The sequence below is a fragment of the Camellia sinensis genome, chromosome 5, assembly GCF_055761805.1.
Source record: "Camellia sinensis isolate YWXY chromosome 5, ASM5576180v1, whole genome shotgun sequence".
NCBI lineage: Eukaryota > Viridiplantae > Streptophyta > Magnoliopsida > Ericales > Theaceae > Camellia > Camellia sinensis.
The window spans coordinates 28,478,468-28,498,663 of record NC_138965.1 but is presented as its reverse complement, the minus strand read 5'-3'; the positions used below and the strand labels follow the sequence as shown (position 1 = coordinate 28,498,663).

At 33.2% G+C, this 20,196-nt stretch overlaps 2 long non-coding RNA genes across 2 annotated transcripts; one reads left to right on the top strand and one right to left on the bottom strand.

Annotated features, from left to right (window-relative positions):
• Positions 1 to 10,366: 10,366 nt before the first annotated feature.
• LOC114281169 (uncharacterized) lies at positions 10,367 to 18,273 on the top strand. The gene is made up of 4 exons (XR_014328701.1): positions 10,367 to 10,433; positions 10,841 to 10,911; positions 11,007 to 11,107; positions 18,117 to 18,273. It is a non-coding gene; the product is annotated as an uncharacterized LOC114281169 (long non-coding RNA).
• Positions 14,672 to 15,944, bottom strand: LOC145790061 (uncharacterized). Its single transcript, XR_014328700.1, has 3 exons — positions 15,926 to 15,944; positions 14,829 to 15,828; positions 14,672 to 14,712 (listed from the first exon to the last, which is right to left on the bottom strand). It is a non-coding gene; the product is annotated as an uncharacterized LOC145790061 (long non-coding RNA).
• Positions 18,274 to 20,196: the final 1,923 nt, after the last annotated feature.

Sequence of the window (20,196 nt, the reverse complement as noted above, 5' to 3'; positions counted from 1 at the left end):
AGAAATGATTAATCCTCAAAGACTTTCTCTTAAAATGTGTAACATTGATTCACTTTCTAAAAGTAGGGGACTAGAGAGCCTTTGGCATTATCCTAAGCTCTTTATCATCTTGCAGAGCAATCATGGATGTTTCCCTCTCAATCACCTAGTGATAATGTGGAAAATTTTCACATTCGTTACCACGCAACTAAGAATGTAGAGTATTCTTCTCTAATAGAGTAATCCACTAGTAGGCACGTTGCTCCAACTGTTCCTAGGATATTAGAAATTTCTTTCCATTCTCAACTAGGCTACATGAAGCTCCATACTTAGAATTCTCTATCTTATAGAGTTCCAAAACTCTATTCATGTCACCTTTATTAAGAAAATTTTATGTGACTTAGTTACACTCCCACAAAGCTGCTCATCTATAAGCACATGACCTAAAGGGTTTACATGACAGCATACAATAATGCGCCACATGACCCTAAGCGTTTACAAGACAGCATACAATAATACGCCATAGAACTCTAGGTCTTAACTTCACAACCTTATGAGAAGTAAAATAAAGACAAGCTGCTTGATGGTTACAGATTGCCCACAAATGGCTCTCTGCTAACCTATTACTCAAATGGAGTGTAAAATCTAATATGGAGGGTACTTAGTTAGGGCTGTATGCAACAAACTAAAGTGTAATTCTCAATTGGGAAACATATTGCGCCATCATCCACCTAACATAAACAATACTTAATTCCTTATCTCTATTACACCATTGTGTTGCTAAGTACTAGGAATAATCAATTTTCTAAGCATCCCTTTCTCGTCACAGAGCTTTCTAAAAACAACTCAAATATATACTTGCCGCCTCGGTCAAAACTAAAAGCACAAAAGCTCTTATCTAATTGATCTCGACCTCATATGTGCAATGTCAAAAATCATCTCAAAACTTTTGACTTATGGGAGATCAAATAGTCTTAACTAAGACGTATATCGTAATCTATAAATGTGTCGAGATTGGGGCTATCTATCATATCCTTACATATATCTAGTCACAAATATCATTGTGGACTAAATGCGTCAATATAGATTCCCCCTTTGCGGCTTTTCTACTTACCTGTGCGTAACCATTGCGAATAAAGTTACACATTCACATGAGAGCAAGATGCCACAAGCGAGTGGGCTTGAGAGGGTCTACTTAAACCATCCATGTCATCTTTTCATTAATGTGATTAAGTACAATAAGCTACCGGTTCTTGACTAATGTCATAAACTAATTCCAATAATCTTAACGAGTGAGTTCTCAAAGACAAGTGTAAAGGTTTAGGCCCAACTAGGTAATAACTCATGGCTAACTAATGTTCACTAGATCATAAAAGGATGTTATGGAGATATCAAGTGCACCTAAGTTGCAAATTTAACTAGTAAGTGCTAATCCCCTGCACTTTTAAGTCAATTTTATTCTCCACATACTTTACCGTATCTAGTTGAAACATGACGATACTCCTCTTGCTATATTTGTTTCTCGCTTCATAGTTAGTTTTAATTAATTCTACTATCCACAAGAATGAGAGAATAAGCTATCAATCTATGATAGCTCCTAAATCAGCTTAAGTGCGAATTAGGCTGAAGAGTCTAATTCAATACAATGCTCTCACGAGCGATGTGTCAAATTTTTAGAGTCATAATAACCTTGTCGACCTTGACCTTTTCATTACTATACTGTAACTTTTGCGCTTAGTGGACGCCATTCAAAAGTATTAGCCTAGCTAAGGAAACATACAAAGAAGCACATTCTCATGTTTCACACTCAAGTGTGGAGACAGTAAGTGTCTAGACTTAGACAAATTGGTAGTGCTAATAGATTTTGCAGCCACTAGGTGCTAATCTTCTTACTTAGTGCTAATAGATTTTGCAGTTTCTACCTACTAATCTGTTAACTCCAAGTAATACTTCAATGCACACTACCATAGTGCGTGAAATTTTTCTCCATCTACTCCCATCAGTTGGGTAGAGAGAAAAATACTACTCATATTGGCTACTCGTCTTACACTTAATGACTAACTCATTTAAGATCGCATTTCTTGGATGACGTGACTTTTGGATGTTGCTTCATCCAATGATGTAACATTATTACAAGTGAAATTACAAAATCAATCCGCGTAGCTCAATATTCAGGATCATATCTAGATCTATTGAGAGCTTACTAATTTCATAACTCCAAACTTGCCAATCAAAACTACTTAGTATGTCGCTAATCATAGTGCACACATTAGTTTTTATTGCGCCAAATAAGGCAACAAAACCACGGCAACGTTGAATCATATTTCCTTACTTTGGCTCAATTAATGTTTGACTTAAAATCTCCAAGACTTTTTACTCATCTAAAGAATAGGATTACCTTATTCACATTTGAACATCTTTACTAAATCTAGGTCAACTAAATTAACTTCTATAAGCTAAGTCAATCAGAGGGGGGAGGGGAAATGCACATTGGGATTAATTTGATTAGAATATCACAATATAATATTGCCGCAAAAATCTAAATTAAATAGTAACAATATTACACAAGTCGCAAGATCAAAAATCCACTATGCTCGTAATCATCTTTTGCATCACAAGTGACAATTATTCAAAATTTAATTTAATTCATGCGTAAAATATTGGTTTTCGGGAGTAAATCTACAAAGATTTCTCTCAATCAAACAACCTCCCACTAACTATAATATCTAAAACATGATAAAATATGTAACTCCACATAATAACATCTCAATGTAATTCATAAAAGAAAACATACTAGAATATTTAATCATGAAATTAAAATTCACCAAAATAAATAAATCATGCTATTTAAAATAATAGCATACCGCAAGTTCTAATCATTTAAAAGAACTTAACATGCTATATACAGTATTTAAATAATATCATAACATATTTCTAAATTTCTATAATTTTTTGAAATTTTCTAGAATTACAAGTAATTAAGGATTACAAGTAATTAATAATTACACAAAAAATCAAAAATAAATAATAAAGAATTTGGAAAAATACAAAAATCAAACCAGTAAATATTATTACATAAAAATAGTCCCCTGTAAAAATTTCAAGTCCAGAATCCAAGTCATGCTCCCCTAAGAACAATGTAACATAAAATTTTTGAATTATTCATTAATGAAAAATGTTTTATTTTTCATAAAATTCTGAAACTTTAACATATATAAAAATGAATTACGAGTCCAACAGTATAAGCTATGCTCCAATCATAATTATAATGAATAATCTAGAAGCAATTAATGTAGTTTTAAATTAAAACTAAACAAACAAAGCCTTAAACAGCTTCAGGCAGATAACGTGGCTGGGCTTAGCGCGTGATGACATCAGTGTGCGTCATGATGATGTCAGTGCACAGGTAAGCTTCCCATACTTTCATGACTTCAACTTTCACCTAAAACTGGAGTTTGAATTTTTTCTTCAACCGTAAGTTGGAATCAGGTCTATAATGTGCAATTTTGAAGGTCTCAAAATAAGGATTACAAATATATAATTTTCACAATATAAAAACAAAGCATGTAAAACCAGCATGCAGTCAAAGTTACGAAAATTAAATATAAATCTCTATTATTCTCAAAATTTGACAGCTCGATTTTTTAAAAACTTTGCAGATATACTCTATATTAATATGTACTACACCATATATGAAATTCATAACAATCAGAGATGGTTCAAAAAACATTAATTTTAATGCATAAATCATATCTATACATATATATTTATGCACAAATAATATGAAAACACCCAATAGTAACTCTGATATTAATGTAGGAAAAATAAGAAATAATACATAGCAGAAATAAACAGATTCAGACATACCTTTTATGTTCAAACCGAATTCATGGATCATATGGATGAACTCTTTGAATAATTCTTAGCAGTGGAGTAGAACTATTAGAGAACTACCCACACTCTTCACAGTACAAATGCTATTATGTGTTTCTATGGAGAGAGAAGAAAAATAGAGAAGACTCCAAGAGACTGATCAGAGACGGTTAAAATTAACTCTCATTATATAATACTTATATTATATGGGAGTATTATAACCATCCACAACTCTATCTCTGCTACAGATGAGATAGTGGGTTAATTATATTTATTCCCAAGATAAGTTAATCCAATTCTACTTTGACTCGATCTCCCTTTATGGGTCTTGGATCATGTCACCATGTGCGACCCAATCGCGTATGGATTCTAAACCCGACCCAATTTTCAACAAATTCATTCATTCGTCATTTCCTCACCATTTTGCTACCCTCCTTCGATCATTACCACTATAGGTCACCATCATCGGTGACTACTTCCGATAACCACCTGTGGCCACCACCTCATGCCATTGCTAACCTCACTGGCGTTAACCACCTTCAACCACCTTGAAAACCACCTTTGGCTATTACCTCCAGCAAACGATCACCATCTCTAACTGTCAGCAATTACTTTCAGCCACTATCTTCTGTGACTAACAACCTGCTCTGGCCATTAAACAACCTCCCTACTAGCAGCAACTATCTCCAGCCAGCACCTCCAACAGACAACATCACCTCCAGCCAGCATCTCTAACCTTTTTTTTTGATCAACAACAAAGATCCCTTTATTGATGATGGAAACCTTACAAGAAGGAAGAAACATCAACAAAAGAGAGGAAAAATGCAAGCCATCACATGGCATCACCAAACCAAAACCTTGTTGGTGAGGAACCAACAGAGATAACCACTTACATAACCATCCACACAGCAGAAATCACAGCAGCAGATTAGCCTACAGGGAGTGACAGATTAGCACACCCCTCTGTTACAGAGATAGCCACTTACAGAAGCATACACACAGCAGAATTCACAGCAGCAGAATTCACAGCAGATTAGCCCACAGGGACTGACAGATTAGCACACAGCATCACACACACAGCAGGTTCACAGCAGCAGTCATCCAAACTCAGCATCTCTAACCTATAACAACCATTTTTGACCACAACCTTCAGTTGACCATTCCTTTTATTTTGTTTTGAAAGCAAGTTTTTAAAACATGTATAACAAATATATTTTTTTTGTTTATATTAAAAATAAACAATGAACTATAAATATTGCCAAACGGATGCACTTTGTGAGCTTAATCAAGACATGGATGCAAAGGAATCGTACATATAAATTGTATAAAAATGAGAATCAATAGTTACAAAACATTGCAGACTATGACATTTTATTATATTTAAAAACCACGTACCGAATCTGATTTCTTAATTCAAAAATCAAACATAAGTGTAAAGCCTAAAGGATCCATACCTTCACCTAGGTTTGTGTAGACCAAAAAATAAAATAAAATACAAAACAATCACTCACTGAGAAATACAATGATATAGACATTGATATATTTGAGATTTAAAAAAATTATAAAGAGTCCTACAGTCTTGATTAAATTTACACAACATTTTACCCTATTCTGTTACAAGACCATCAGTATTTTAATAGTACACCTATTTTATTTAATATTTTTCCCTTGTACTAATTATTTTAAACAAATTATAAAATAAAAAATGCATATACGGATGAGATAAAATTATTTTAAAAATACTAAGGTTGAGTTTGCTTGGAGAATCTGATGAGGGAAATGGAAAGAGAAATAGAAAGAAAATGAGAAAGAATGATAGGATTCGAATTCTAAGATTGCATTTTCCTCTCACTTTCTTTTTGGGGGATTTGGTGATAAACCCCTCACTGTCTAATTTATCTTTCAAAATGATAAGAATTATATAGGTACTTTTAAAACCCTCTAATATTTTAAAATTTGTTTCTTTTACTATATTACCCTCATATTTATCAGCTCTCCTATTAAGCAATCCTCACAGTGTATTTCAAAGTAAAACTTTACTTTAAATCATAGTAAACTTTACTCTGATTCCTCACAGTGTATTTCATAGTTAAATTTTACTTTGAATCATAGTAAACTTTACTCTGATTCAGAGTAAAGTTTATCATGATTCAAAGTAAAATTTTATATTGTTAAGCAAATCAACATGTTTTTAACCAGAGTGAAATTTTACTATTACAAAAAATAAAATACATACTAAATAAATGAACCAGAGTCAAATTTTACTCTAAGATCTATAAACAAATAAAAAAAAAAAAAAGCCAATTGGAAACAACAAGGCGACATCTACAGCTCAGATTCATGTTCTCCATATCTATTACAATCTCTCTCATTTCATCAACATCAACACAAGAAAAAAAAAAAAAGTATCTGTTGCAATATGTTTCTTCATCTACATTATCATCATCATCGTCATCATCAACAACACAACAACAACAAATAAAATGAAAAAGAGAAAAAAAAAATCATAATATCATCCACATCCAGTGAAGGCTAACAACAACTTAGATATATGTTATTGATCTAAGAGATTTCAAGAGAGAAAAACAAAGTCTATGTAGCGGTCGAGCAAAAATTCAAAGAATCTGACGTAAATTATGTGGAGAAGCCCAAAATCATAAAATCAAATGAACATATATTTACATATATACGTAATTTTGTTGTGTAATGTGTGTGAGCTCTAATGAAATCGGTGCTGAAGCTTTATATGGTCCTAATAGAGAGAGAGAGAGAGAGTTGTGAATCGAAGGAGACTGTCAATGGAGTTTGAGACTTGGATCCCGCTGAGAAAGGGAGGAGCCGGTTTCGAGTACTGATTGGAGCTTGCTACGATCTGTTCGCGATCTTAGATCTGAGGATGAAGACGCCGTATGTCGATTTATGTAGATATGAGATTTGAGATTTGTGTCGATCTCTCTAATCGAGCTGCAATGGCAGAGAATCCATCGATCAGCTCCTCAAGATTGTCTCTCTCCTTTTACTTTACCCTAGCTTGCATTTTAGTTGATGATTTTGCTTCGAACTTCGTTGTGTACTGAGGTTGATTATGAGGAGAGCGACGGAGAAGGTGAGAAGAGAGTGGGTGGAGAAGGTGAAAAGATTTAGTTGAGGGTATAATAGTCTGATAAAATATTTAAACAATAAATTTTTTCATTTATGCAAGACTTTATAATTATGAGGGGGTTTTGAAAGTATAATTTTTTTTCTTAGTCCTTTTAACAATGGAAGGAAGGTAAGGGGGGTTTATAGCCAAATTTTCCTTATATTTTTCCTATGTTTCCCATTATAATCAAACAAAAAATGAGATTACATTTCCTTTTTTTTTCCTCCTCATCAAATCCTTCAACCAAATACAGCCTAAGATAAGAGAATAACTTAATTATAAAGCTTAACACATTAATTAGTTATTAGAAGGGAAGTAACTGTGAGACTCATATTTTATTTTATTTTTTCAAATTTCAAGAAAGTTAATATAATTTATCCTAATATCAAAGTAAAAAAACTCTAAAACAACTTTTACAAGTACTTTTTTAAGGAAAAGGTTATGCATAAATGGATGTTTTGCCTGATTTTTTCTTTTTATCATTAAACACAAAACATGGGTTTCACAGGTATTTATTAATGTGAGCTCTACTATCCTTTTGTGTTTAACAGTAAGAAAATTCGATGAGATATTCTAAGGAAAGGCTATCATGTGTACCTAAAAAGGTGCATATGGTATATATCTTATGCAAAAAGTATAATTTCTACCACAAAATATATAACTTTTATCACAAAAAGTAATTTTCTTATCACAAAAAAATATAACTTTTACTACAAAAAGCATAACTTTGGTTATTCATGACTTTCACTACAAAAATCGTAAAAATTCTTAACTTCTATCACAAAAGTTGTAACTTTGTAGTATTTCCCATTCTTCTAATGCATTACGAATAAGGTTAGCCCTGAGATAAGGCAGGCAAGGCAAGGCCCAGAGGTAAGGCGGGCAAGGCCGCTGCCTCGAGCCCCCAAATTATGTTTAAAAAATAAGGCCTCGAAATAATTTCGATAGTAAGTTATGTTCGGTTAATTATTTCAGTGTTAAGTTATGTTTGGTTTATTAAAATAAAGTTGAATAGAACAATCATTTTATCATAATGTCCATTTTCACATTTGATTTACTAAAAAAGATTACTAACGAAATCACCATTCACCATTGTGAGGGAATAATATTTATAAAGAGACTAAGGAATAACCATTTCATTCAATTTTATTTTGGTGAACCAAACACTATAGCATTAGTAGTTTAAAAATGAAGATTTAAACAAACAATTGAATTAGTGAATTATTTAAAAATAATGGATGGTTGCTTGCCAAATGTATAAATTATTTATAGAATATTGTTTGACTATACGAGTTACAATTGCTTTTGGAGAAACAATCTTTTAAAGTTTTAGTCAAATTTTACAATTTATACGTCAGGAAAAAGTATAAATAAATTAATAGTGTTACTAGTTGAAAATGTTCAAAATTTATCTCAATAATTATGATTTACGTCAATAATTGTGTGTACCATATACAACAAATTTATAGAAGGTACAAGCAAAAAATAAAAATAAATTAAAGATTATTATTATTTTATTATATTAAAATATGTATAAAAGCCGAGGTTCTATCTTTGAGTTCGCTTCAAGCCCCTAAAACGTTAGGGCTGGCCCTCATTATGAATTATTTTACCTACATGGGTAGGTATGCATTTGTTTGTGTTCTATTGTTGCCATAACATCGAATTTCTCATCTTCCTATTAGTGCATCGGTTACATTAGCTTGTTTTGAAAAATAGTAAAAAAGCTAATTAATTGGCTTTTTTTTTTTCAAAAACGTATAAAAAAAAGAAAAGAAAAAAGAAAGTAGAGAGACAATAAAGCCCAAATAAATCAATAAGCTGACTTTTTTTCCATGTTCGCAAAAGAGACCATTACCAATAACAAAGAAAGTTTAATGAGAAAATATAAATTATGTCCTCAGCGGGGAGTACAAATGGAAATTCTTATAACAGAGGAAGATAAGAGTCCTTATCCTCTGGGACGGAGGTAGATTGCAGTCGTGTTTGGACCCAGCACATCTGACACTGGGTTAACAATACAGCCACTCATGGTTTGGGTTGGCCATAGAAGGTATGGCTTATAGGCCCATACATTAGCTAAGATATTGTTAATCTTTACTTTTTAGTTTTGTCTTGGTTAGATGATCCTAAGAATTTAAAAAGTTTGTGAAAATTTTGTAAAAAGAACATTAAAGACAAAAATAAGCAACTTTTTAAAGGTTTTTCAACAAAATTAGCTTATTTTCGCTTTTAGTAGAATTCTTCAAAATATTTCTAATTATTTCATAATTTTTAAGACCGTGTAGCGTAGAGAGACTTAAAAATAAAAAATGTTTACTTAGTTGAAAAGTTCACTAGAAAGAAACATATATGCACAAAGTAAGTCAACCTATAAGCCGAGCCTTACACATATTATGTAAAATTAATAATAATAATATTAATATGTAATGTCTTCTTGCTATTCATTAACTCTACAGTATCCTCTTATAATGTATAAAAACCTGAAACCAATCAGAGAATTCTCTCTAAAAGTTCAAATTCATATTAATCTTAACCTAGACATCAAAAGAACAATCCATCAGTATGGAGAACTTCTATGTGCATGTTCGTATTGTTTCAGATGACTTGATGGGTCAGCTCAAAACCAAAACCTTCAAATGATATGCTCATTTTCTTAGCCCCAGAATGAACCAGCAGGGTTCCAAACCCAAATCTAACTTCAGTTAGTGGGTTCTAGGAAGAGTAATGCTAGGACACTATTTAACGGCGTTTTATTAAATGTTACTTTTTCTAATATTTAACAGCATTTTTTAAACGTCACATTTGTTATTAATTAAAACGGTACCGTTTTGTGAATAGAAGGCGTTTGAAAAACGCCTCCAAATCCTGTCTCTCTTCACACCCTCTTCTGTCTCTTCAAACCTTTATTTTGAAAACCCTATTTTGAGCACCGCCGTCTAGATGATCGAATCCTGTCTCACTCACTCTCTTGCGCTCTCTTTCTCTCAGAGGATCGAATCTATTTGATTGAAAAAAAAAAAGATAAGTTCTCTCTCTCGATTCTTCTTCAGTCTCTTACTCAGTAATTCTTCTTCGATTCTTCTTCAGTTCGGTCATTCATCTTGGGATTGCGATTTCAAAGTTCGATTTTGAGCACAGCTCTGTGATTTATCTCCGTGGATTTGGAACTCTTCGTCTTCTTCGATAAGAGGTTAGTTGTTCTGTTTGTGATTTATCTCTATTTTGGATTAGTGTTTTGCTTAGTGAATACTTTTGTTTAGGGCTCTATATAGGTCTTAAGCCCTTAGGGCTCTTGACTCTTCTTCACTCTCTTACTCAGTGATTCTTCTTCAGTTCGGTGATTCATCTCCGGATTGCGATTTTGAAGTTCGATTTTGAGCACAACTCCGTGATTTATCTCCGTGGATTTGGAATTCTTCATCTTCTTTGATCAGAGGTTAGTTGTTTTGTTTGTGATTTATCTGTGTTTTGGATTAGTGTTTTGAAAAATGCTAAATTAGTGTTTTGAAAAATTGATCTTAGTGATTTAATCTTTGTTTCAGTAATTGTTTTTCACTGATGTGTTGCTCTGCACTATGAGATCTAGATTGATCTTTCAGTAATTGGTCTCAGTGATTTTATCTATGTTTATATTGTGTTCGATCTGTCATCGATGTGGTTATGGATTTTGATTTTTGTGAATTCGCGTGTGTTATTGGTTGATTTTGTTTGGAATTGTGGAATTCACTGATTTGAGTCGACGTGGTCTGATCATAGGGTTCTTCTTAATGTCTATTCTTGCATTACAATTTAATTTATATTATTATTTATTGGGGATTGTTCGACTTTGCTCCCTAAAATTAGGTTGTATTTGGTTGAACCCCACTAAAGAAATCATAAGTTTTCTCACTCTACTCGGCGAAAGAGAAGACAAGGTAACTGGGTCTTTTTTGGTGTCAGGATTGTGACTGATGATGGGTACGAACTATATTCTTAATCATGTGTTGACACGATTTCACTTTTTTGATAGTGGACAAGGTTTTGCTTGAAACTCCAGAGGAAGAGATTGACTTCCAAAGTTTGAGTATTAGAGAGATAATTTTGCTTGCAGAGTACTGGGAGCGGATGTCGGTATCACTGCTGGAAATAAGGCTTTTAGCGGCGTTTAAAAAACGCCGCTATAAGTACCAAAAACGTCGCTAATTTTTTTTGTGATGTTTAGTATCAAACGCCGATGATGCGGTCGTCCCTATAAGTTTATGGCGTTTGGAAAACGTCGCTGTATTAGTATAGGCGGCGTTTATAAAAACGCCGCCAAATGTCGTACCCTAACAATACTATGACGTCACTATGATTTTAGCGACGTTTTTAAAACGCCTTCATAGGTTTTTTTAATTTTAAAAATTCCAACCGTTATAGTGGCATTTTAAAAACGCCGTCTTATCTTTCTTTTTTTTTTTCTTTTGAAATTGTGCTAATTTTATGTGATTGAACTAGAAGAACACCAATAATAAAACTAAATAACACTAATATGAAATAATAACTCCCATTCAAATAACAAATATAGCATTAATTCATTTTCTCATTCAATTTAATATAGCATTAATTTTCCCACAAAATAACATATCCAAAAATTGAATTCACAATTCTCAATCAAAAAATTACTACCTTATATACAAAGCCACAAAATAACATTACCCTCCTCTCTCTCTCACCACTCCCCCATTTAATACAAAAAATAAGAAGTGAACCAAAACACCCACTGTCAGATCCGAGGAAAAAAAGAAAAAATAAGAGAAATAAAAAACCAAAGGATTTTAACACAAAAAATTCTAAAAAAATTGCTGGCCCTTTGGCAACTAATTTAGAAGTCGCGGTTGGATCCGATGACAATTTGGTAAACAACTTCTTCACTTGCTCAACAAGGTCCTCATGCTTCACACTCCAGAAGCAAAAATTACCTAGAATAGTAGCTCCAGGTAGAACACCCAATGTTTGGGACTTCAAGAAAGTAAATTGACGGCATTGAATAATTGATAGATGAATGAAGGTGAAGGCAACATGTTAACAACTAAATAGAACTAGCAATAAATTATGAACAGACAAAATGCTCATAACTTTATGACACCACCTACCATTCTGGATGTAGTATAGCGTGTCGATATATACTTTTGAAAATGATCTTTGGTGATTGTCCTGACATTTTGAGGAGGACCAAGAATGGTTCTGCCTAAAGGCATGTGTTGGAAAGCAGTTGCATGCAAATGGTCAAAAATAACTTCCTCTGTTTGGCCTTCAACCTATAAAGAATAATACAATAATCAGGAGCAAGCACTCAAACAATTAATAATAAAGTAATTTGATTTGATTGAATCAAAAGAACATCTAGAGATGATTTAGTTAATGAAATGAAGAAACCACCAAAGAATGCTCAAAACTATTAGTCCACAAACCAGATCATTCAAAATCTAATTTCAATCAACTTCTGCCATGCCTTAAACATTAAACTTCAGCACTGCTATTTTCCCTATATATTATATGACTTTTGGGGAGACAGAAGAAAAAATATCATTTTCTCAAATGTCGATCCTACTAATCAATTTACAAATCACTGGTCAGAATAGAGCACTATAGACCTAAATTTTAAATGAACCTCAAACAAACAAGAAGAAAGGAACATACAGTCTGAGGGTACATAATTGATAGTTTTTACCAAGAATGAATATCAACCTATGAAGTAAAATCATAGAATGGTTTATTTCATTCAAACAAGTGTCAAGAAGGAAAGATAAAAAAAATCAGTCAATCACTGTCACTAGCATTCAATATGAGCTGTTGATGGCATTCAGTTAAAAGATTTTCTTTAGCAGTCACAATATTAATTCTTCAAATCTGCAGAGAGGGCCAAAAAAAATTCAGATTGAATATGATATGTAAACTAGAAGAAAAGAACATACAGTCTATATTGGTTCCGCAAGCACCTCCCATGACTCATTCAAGTCTTCAAACAAAGAAGCTTCACTAACCTATGGCAAAATTAGTTCAACAAAAAAGTCAAATAATAAAAGGGAAGTAAACAATGGCAAGGGCAATGGAGAATGCTGCTTGATAAAAGTCAAATAGCAAACGCCAATTTCATCATATCAATAATATCAGAGTAATAATGTGTGACATAATATTTTCATAAGAAAACAACCTATAATAAGCAGATAATTACTACTACACCTTTACCGTTGACAAGATGAAAAGTAGTTAGTAATTATGCAGCAATGTTTTTCAATTTAACTTTTTACCTGCAGCTTTGATATTCCCTGTAATGCACTTCTTTACGCAAGAAGAGAATGTCCTAAACCTTCACCCATATTCCTCAGAACTGTTGAATCAGTTAAGTCACGCTGCACATAATGTACAAAAATAAATATTCACTTCCAAAACAGAAAGCATGTCTCACTCTATCACCACCACTAAAATTAGATGAGAAAAATTCTAACAACTAGCAAAATCTGGAGCAGTGGTTCAAATGTTCTGTAAATTTCATTAAAAAATATCCCTAAATAATCATTCTGTTTTTAAAAAATATTATTAGAGCAGTGGTTCAAATTATCACATTGATAATCTGGAGCAGCAACTAACCTACAACACATGGTTAAATTATGAAAGCATTTGCTAAAAACAATAAGGAGCAAGGACTGGATGTAAAAAATTGGAAAGAGAGTCCACTAATGAGTAACTAATAGATAATAAAGACTACCGACTTCTCTAGCTTTGATACATAGAGTAGCCGCGGTAGTGGATGGTTGGTCTCTACAAGTCAACAAAGAACAGAGAGCATATCAAAAGGAGCCATTAAAATGTGGTTGCAGATTGCTAACTTAACACGTGTAGATAAAAATAAACTGATTGATTACGTATTTATTAGTTTCAGCTCCTCCTAATTCCAAAGTGACTATTGCAGACCAATGTTCAACATAATCAAGACATGAACATGAATTACTCACAATGAAGAGAAAATACAGATAAAAAACCAACATAACCCCCAGGGGTAGAACATTTAGTCAGAATACAGACTTCCAAATTGCAAGTCATGGGTCCCTAAAGGCCAACATCTTATTTAGAGAAATTTACTAATTAAAAAATAAAATAAAAAAAGCGAGAGAGAGAGAGAGACCAATATACCTACTACTCTGTCAGGAATGTATCTGAGTGCAGCCCAAGCATGCATGCTCCCACCCGAGTATCCTACCACCCAGAACTTGTCAGTGACCCCCACAGAATATGATAAACTGCTAGTAATACACGACTAGCATCGGGAGGATGTATATACAATCTCTTTAAAAATAAACTGCTAGTCTTATGTCCAATATTTACACTCAGTGCTGCAGATTCAAGAGCTGTGTCAGTGTTACAATTAAAAAAACGCATTGCATGTGCAGACAATTGTTCATTTATTTTCCAATTGGAACTCTTGCAGATAATATGGAACACTTAAACACCATACAAATACTATATGAAGAAACAAATAAACATTGGAAAATTATTTGCTTGACATTTTGTAGCTCTACTTCACTTCTTTTGTAAATTGGATCAAGAAATAATGGTCTCTAGATATGCATATATTAACCAAACAAACTACTTATTCTACATTGTATATTACCATATGTCAATTTCAGGTCACTTACTATGTTGCTCTCCCCTATTGACATCCACTTTTAGTCCTTCAATTCTATTCAGTCCTTCTGAAAACCAAATTTATAAAAATGTAAAAAAGAAACATCAGCCAAAATAACACATGAATTTATGGGTCTGCCACTGTATGTATATGATAATGTATTAAACAGGAGAAAAAAGTTACGTGCTAAAAACTTAGCATTGTTGTGATCACTCTCGAGCTTTCCAACATTCTCTTGCACTGCAACTAAAGCAGTAGCACAAAGGACGCCAACTTGTCTCATCCCGCCACCTAAGGTCTTCCTTAGAGTCTTTGCCTACAAAACCATTAAAGAAGAAGAAGAAGAAGAAGAAGAAAAAAAAAAAAAAAAAAAGAGAGTGAGAGAGATAGGTATCAAGTTTCTACAATGAGAGAAAAACAGAATTCTTAATTGTTGCAAAAATATTAGTAATACCCTAGTAATAAAATCTTTTGAACCAACAATGACAGTTCCAGCTGGAGCGCCCAATCCTTTTGATAGACATACCTGGATTACATAATGTGAAATAATGTAATATAACAAAATAGAGAAGATAACTTGTTCAATTATGTAATTTAATTTTCTTCATGCAAGCTTCAAATAAAAAAAAAATAGGTCCAACTAAGAACTAAGTTGTAAAAACAATATGGAATGAGAATCACCTCCAATGACATAAAAACCAGAATGAACTACTTTCCCATTTTGAACTATCAATAGTGGTAAAACTGAATCTTGTTGACGAATTCTTTCACCATCACATTGAGCATCAAATGCCACAAAACAAATCTATTTTCATTCCATACTCATATATGAGCTGATGTTTTAGGGTCCCCTTACAAATATATTGCCAAATTTAACAGGTGAAATTCCAGGCATACCCATTTGAACATGTAGCCGTAATGATCATTCCATGTATATGGAATATTCATGCCAAATATTCCGGCCACCAAAGAATAGATGGATAAAGAAACAGTTCCTGAACTTAGAAAAAGCTCTAGCTGCAGCCATGCAGTAAAAATATGAAAAATTTCTATTGTCAAGACATAAACTCTACAAAGTTCAGTTACTTAAAACAGACAAACAAGAAAATAATCAAGACTATCAATATCATAAAAAGCACACATAATAAAATACCTGAATCAACTGGTTTCGATGATTGCCAAGCTACAAAAAGGGAACATGAAGTGTATTTAGACTAAGATAGGTAAATCCCAACCAATTTAACTCAATCAATTAATTCAAATTTTATGTCCCAGTTTACCTGAATATTAATGTAATCCTTTGTATCATCAATATACTCACGCAGCTGCAAAATTTGTGAGCATGGGTTTTAGTTGTGAGCATGGGTTTTAGCGGTTTTTCTATGTGCAATAAACAAATAATAAATTGGGAGTTTGACAATTTCTATGTGCAATAAACAACTGAATAGGGAGTTTGACAGTTTCGATGAAGATTGCCAGAATCTAGCTACTTTTAAAAGACACTAATCAGGATATTACTTGTGCAGAAGACACATTTTTCCTCAGAATGAAGCAGGCCATACAATACCATTAAACCCAGCTTGGAAACAAAAAGGTTATGCTCAGAAAGAAGGAGACTAGTGAAGAACTACGCAAAAGCCAAGATTGAGCAGTGATGGATTACTAAGGTTTGACTTGCGCCCAAATAAGCTTCCTGCCTAAAGTTACTTTTTCCTTTTTTTTTTTTTTGTTTTTGTTTTGATCAGCAACATTTAGGCTCCAATTGGATATGTGGATTTGAAATGAAGGGATTTGATGTTCAACTTTATAAAATTATAAGAAAGTTGATTAATGGATATAGATTGATAATTCTAATGTGAGGATGCATAGAGATAGGAAAGATGAATTTTGTTAATAAATTTTACAAGTACAATCATTCATTAAAGGATTTCAAATAACCATATTCACTCAGATATTTCAAATCCATTAATCTAAAACTCTCAAATCCATTGTTGAAATCCATACCTAGAATATTACATTGAACTAAACGTTATACTCCTTGAATGAGTGATATCAAATCCATTCATTTCAAATCCATGTATATATATATATACCCTAGTGTTTCCCCTGTATATCAGATTTTTATCCATAGAGGTCTTGGCAAAAGAGAAATAATCAAAAGGAGATGCGGGAGGAGGGAGGGACATGGGTCATATAGCTCTTGGAATCTACAAGATGACCTTAATTTCATGACCAACTTAGTTAGAGGTGAATGACAAATAGGTCATGAAAATTCCACACACAAAGAAAAAATTAACAAGAAATGGAACATGTATACATTTTTAATTGATCATTCTGTGTATCTAAAAATTATCCTCATAATAGAATTAAAAAATATATACTTTTTTTTTTCAAATGAAGTTAAAATACAAATTATCGCCATTCTAATAACAAAGAAGTAAATAATGTGAACTCAAAAACCTTCATATTCGAGCTTTCTGTCACTTGATTTTCAAATAAATTGACGTCAAGACAGTTTAGGTTTTGTTTGAAGGGAAAAACTGTCACCAAAACTCCGCCATCTACTCCGCCGCCACCAGCCCCACCACCGCCTTCACCGCCCCTCCCTTCACCGCCCTCTCCTTGTTCACCTTCACCGTACACAGCTTGTACAGCGTCGTCATCGCGTCCTTCTTTCCCCTATTCGATCCATTCATCAACAGCGTTATCAATGGCGGAATCGCTCCGCAAGCTCCGATCGAAATCTTGTTCTCGTCGAGCAACGCACATGCCGCTCTGAATCTTCGAAATCGCTTCAAAATCGCTCTGAACAGCCAATTGATATCGATCTGAATCTTCAAAATCGCTTCGAAATCGCTTTGAACAGCTGATGGAGCTTGTGTTCTTTGAAGCTCTCTTCAAGAACAGCCGATTGATCTTTCGAGAGATGAAGTTTCTTCCTAGAGCACTCTCCTTCGTCTTCTTCGTCGCTGAGAGAAAGAGAGAGAGAGAGAGAGATGTGTGTGTATAAGATAAGAGAGATGTGTGGCTATAAGAGAGAGAAAGGGCTTAGATTCATGAATAAGGGTTTCAAAAAGGGGCGTGTGTATGCACCGCATTCGGAGGCGTTTCTAAACGCCTTCCATTACAAAACGGTGCCGTTTTGGTTAAAAAAAATAACGGCGATTATAAAAACGCTGTTAAAAATTAAAAAACGTGACGTTTAATAAAACGTCGTTAATTAAACGCCGTTAAATCCCTAATTTCCTATAGTGTATGTACTATGCTTCAATTTATGATTACTTTGTTTTAATGGATATGATGAGTGGATATCATTACATGTTATGCAACAATATTTTTGTTGATACTTTGTCATTGAAATATCACCATTTTCTTTCTTGTTGTGTCACATTTCACTACCTGTGTAATTTGTCTGGTTTATTGTAGCATATCTAATTCAATGCCTTGGTTTCGTTTGGTTCTCTTGCACAGAGCAAAGAGGGAAAAACATCAGAACCACCTTCAACCAATCAAAGCTATGAAAATTATCCAAACAGGTATTCAAAAGTTTGGAAAGTTGTGAGAATCTTTTGTAGCCTTGTGTGATGGGTGATCCTCAAGAAATTTTTGGTCTGATTCTTTAAGGAATCATGTTTTAGTTACTATTCTGGAGTGATTGCTCATAACACTTGAATAATGCTCATTTTATTCCTTAAACCCTGCACCACCAAGCTCAAATTAGCCCTAACATTCCTTACCTTTTGGCCTTCAATTTTAACATCCAAACAAGATTAGTAGTTGGTGTTCCTTTTTCTTTTTTTAACCTCCAGCAACACTCCGGCCACCAACTCCAGCATACATCTTTGACCACCCCACCCCCAGCCACTACCAACAAATCACTAAACATGTTTCTTTATTTTTGTTTTCATTTGTATTCAAAACAAATTACACCAAACAAGTTTTTTGTTGGTTTCTTGTTTTATGTAACAACATTATCAAACAATCCCTTAGGAATTGGTTTTTGATTTTCTGAAGGCATGTATGTTCTTTAACTTCTATTTCTAGTTATTATTTTTGTTGTGCAGTTTTTGTAATCCTTTCACCAACTATAATGAAGATGAGAACTTTGAGAATGAACAAGGATGAGGCTCCAGTAATGATCCAGCAAATCCTGTAGTTCAAGAGAGTTCTAATTACCCTAATTTTTAGTCTTACATGAAAAAAACACCAAGGTCAAGATGGTCAAAACAAGACACAAAATTGTTCTATGAGGTATATCTTGCCGTAGTTTCAAATTTTATTTATAGTATTACTGGAGAAACCTCTTTCTGTATCTCAATTTAATATTTGATATAGAAAATGAAAACTTATGTATATCCATGCATGCTAGAGCTGAAGTTGAACTTAAAGTTCAGACTTTGCCTATGAGGTATCAGGAAACCAGGCAAGACTGTAGCACGAGCTGTTTATAGGAGAAAAAATTTGAGCAAAAATCATCTAACTTCTTATTATGATAACGCTTGATCAATGTGTCATTTAAAACAGATTTTCATTATTCATCTGCTTAATTATCTCTCTCATGCTTTCCCTTTACCACTTTTTGATTATAAGATGTCTCTAGCTATCTATTGCTGATAAAAAAAAGAAGATGTATTTAAGCTGTCTATTTTAATTTGTGTTCTAGGTCATACGGCAGTTTGGTACAAATATATCAATGATTCAACAACTTTTTCTTGGTTGTACACGTAACCAAGTTAAGTTGAAATATAAGAAAGAAGAGTGTTAGCAACCCTTGAGGCTTCAAGAAGCTTTAACTAATTGTGCCGAAGGTAGAGTTCTGTCCTCTCTTTCTCAAACTTGTAACTAATCGTGTTATGAATCTGTTGATCACAATGTATTTTGCTTTTGAAAAGTATGAACAAGTCTTTGTCACATTATAAGATTCTTGCATCCTTTCAGAAGTCTAGAAAAGTTTATTTTAATTAATGATTTATAATGGGAAGTTTTGCAACTCTTTCGCCTGGTCACTACTTGTTTTAATAATAGGAGCTCACTTCCATGTCTGCTACATTTGTTGAATAAAATTAAAGGTTAAGGGGTGTTAAAATGAATTATTATTATTATTTTTTGTGAGGAAGTAAATATATGGGGAAAGAAATAAAACCATAAAAGGATACCCATATTACCTCTCTCTCTCACACACGCACGCGGGCGCACATACATCTTGATACCCCAGATTAAAAAAAAAAAAACACCCTAATAGTACAGATTAATGTGTGTTTGGGAAGGAAAAGATTGGGTACATACCTAATCTTTAGCATAGTGTATAAAGTGATTGCAGGGTGAACATGAGGAAGTACCAAAACCTGAGCAGGGAGAGAAAGGAGAAGTAGAATCTATGGAGCCTGAAGTTTCTCGAGTTCAGAGTCTTTTGAATTCTTATGATAGTTAGGATGGGTTGTGTAGATGGAGTCAATATAAAAGTGAATTTTAATGTTCAAAGATAATGATATGAACTAGACATATATAACTTTTGACATAACAGAATGGATTTTGAAGAACAATGCCCTAT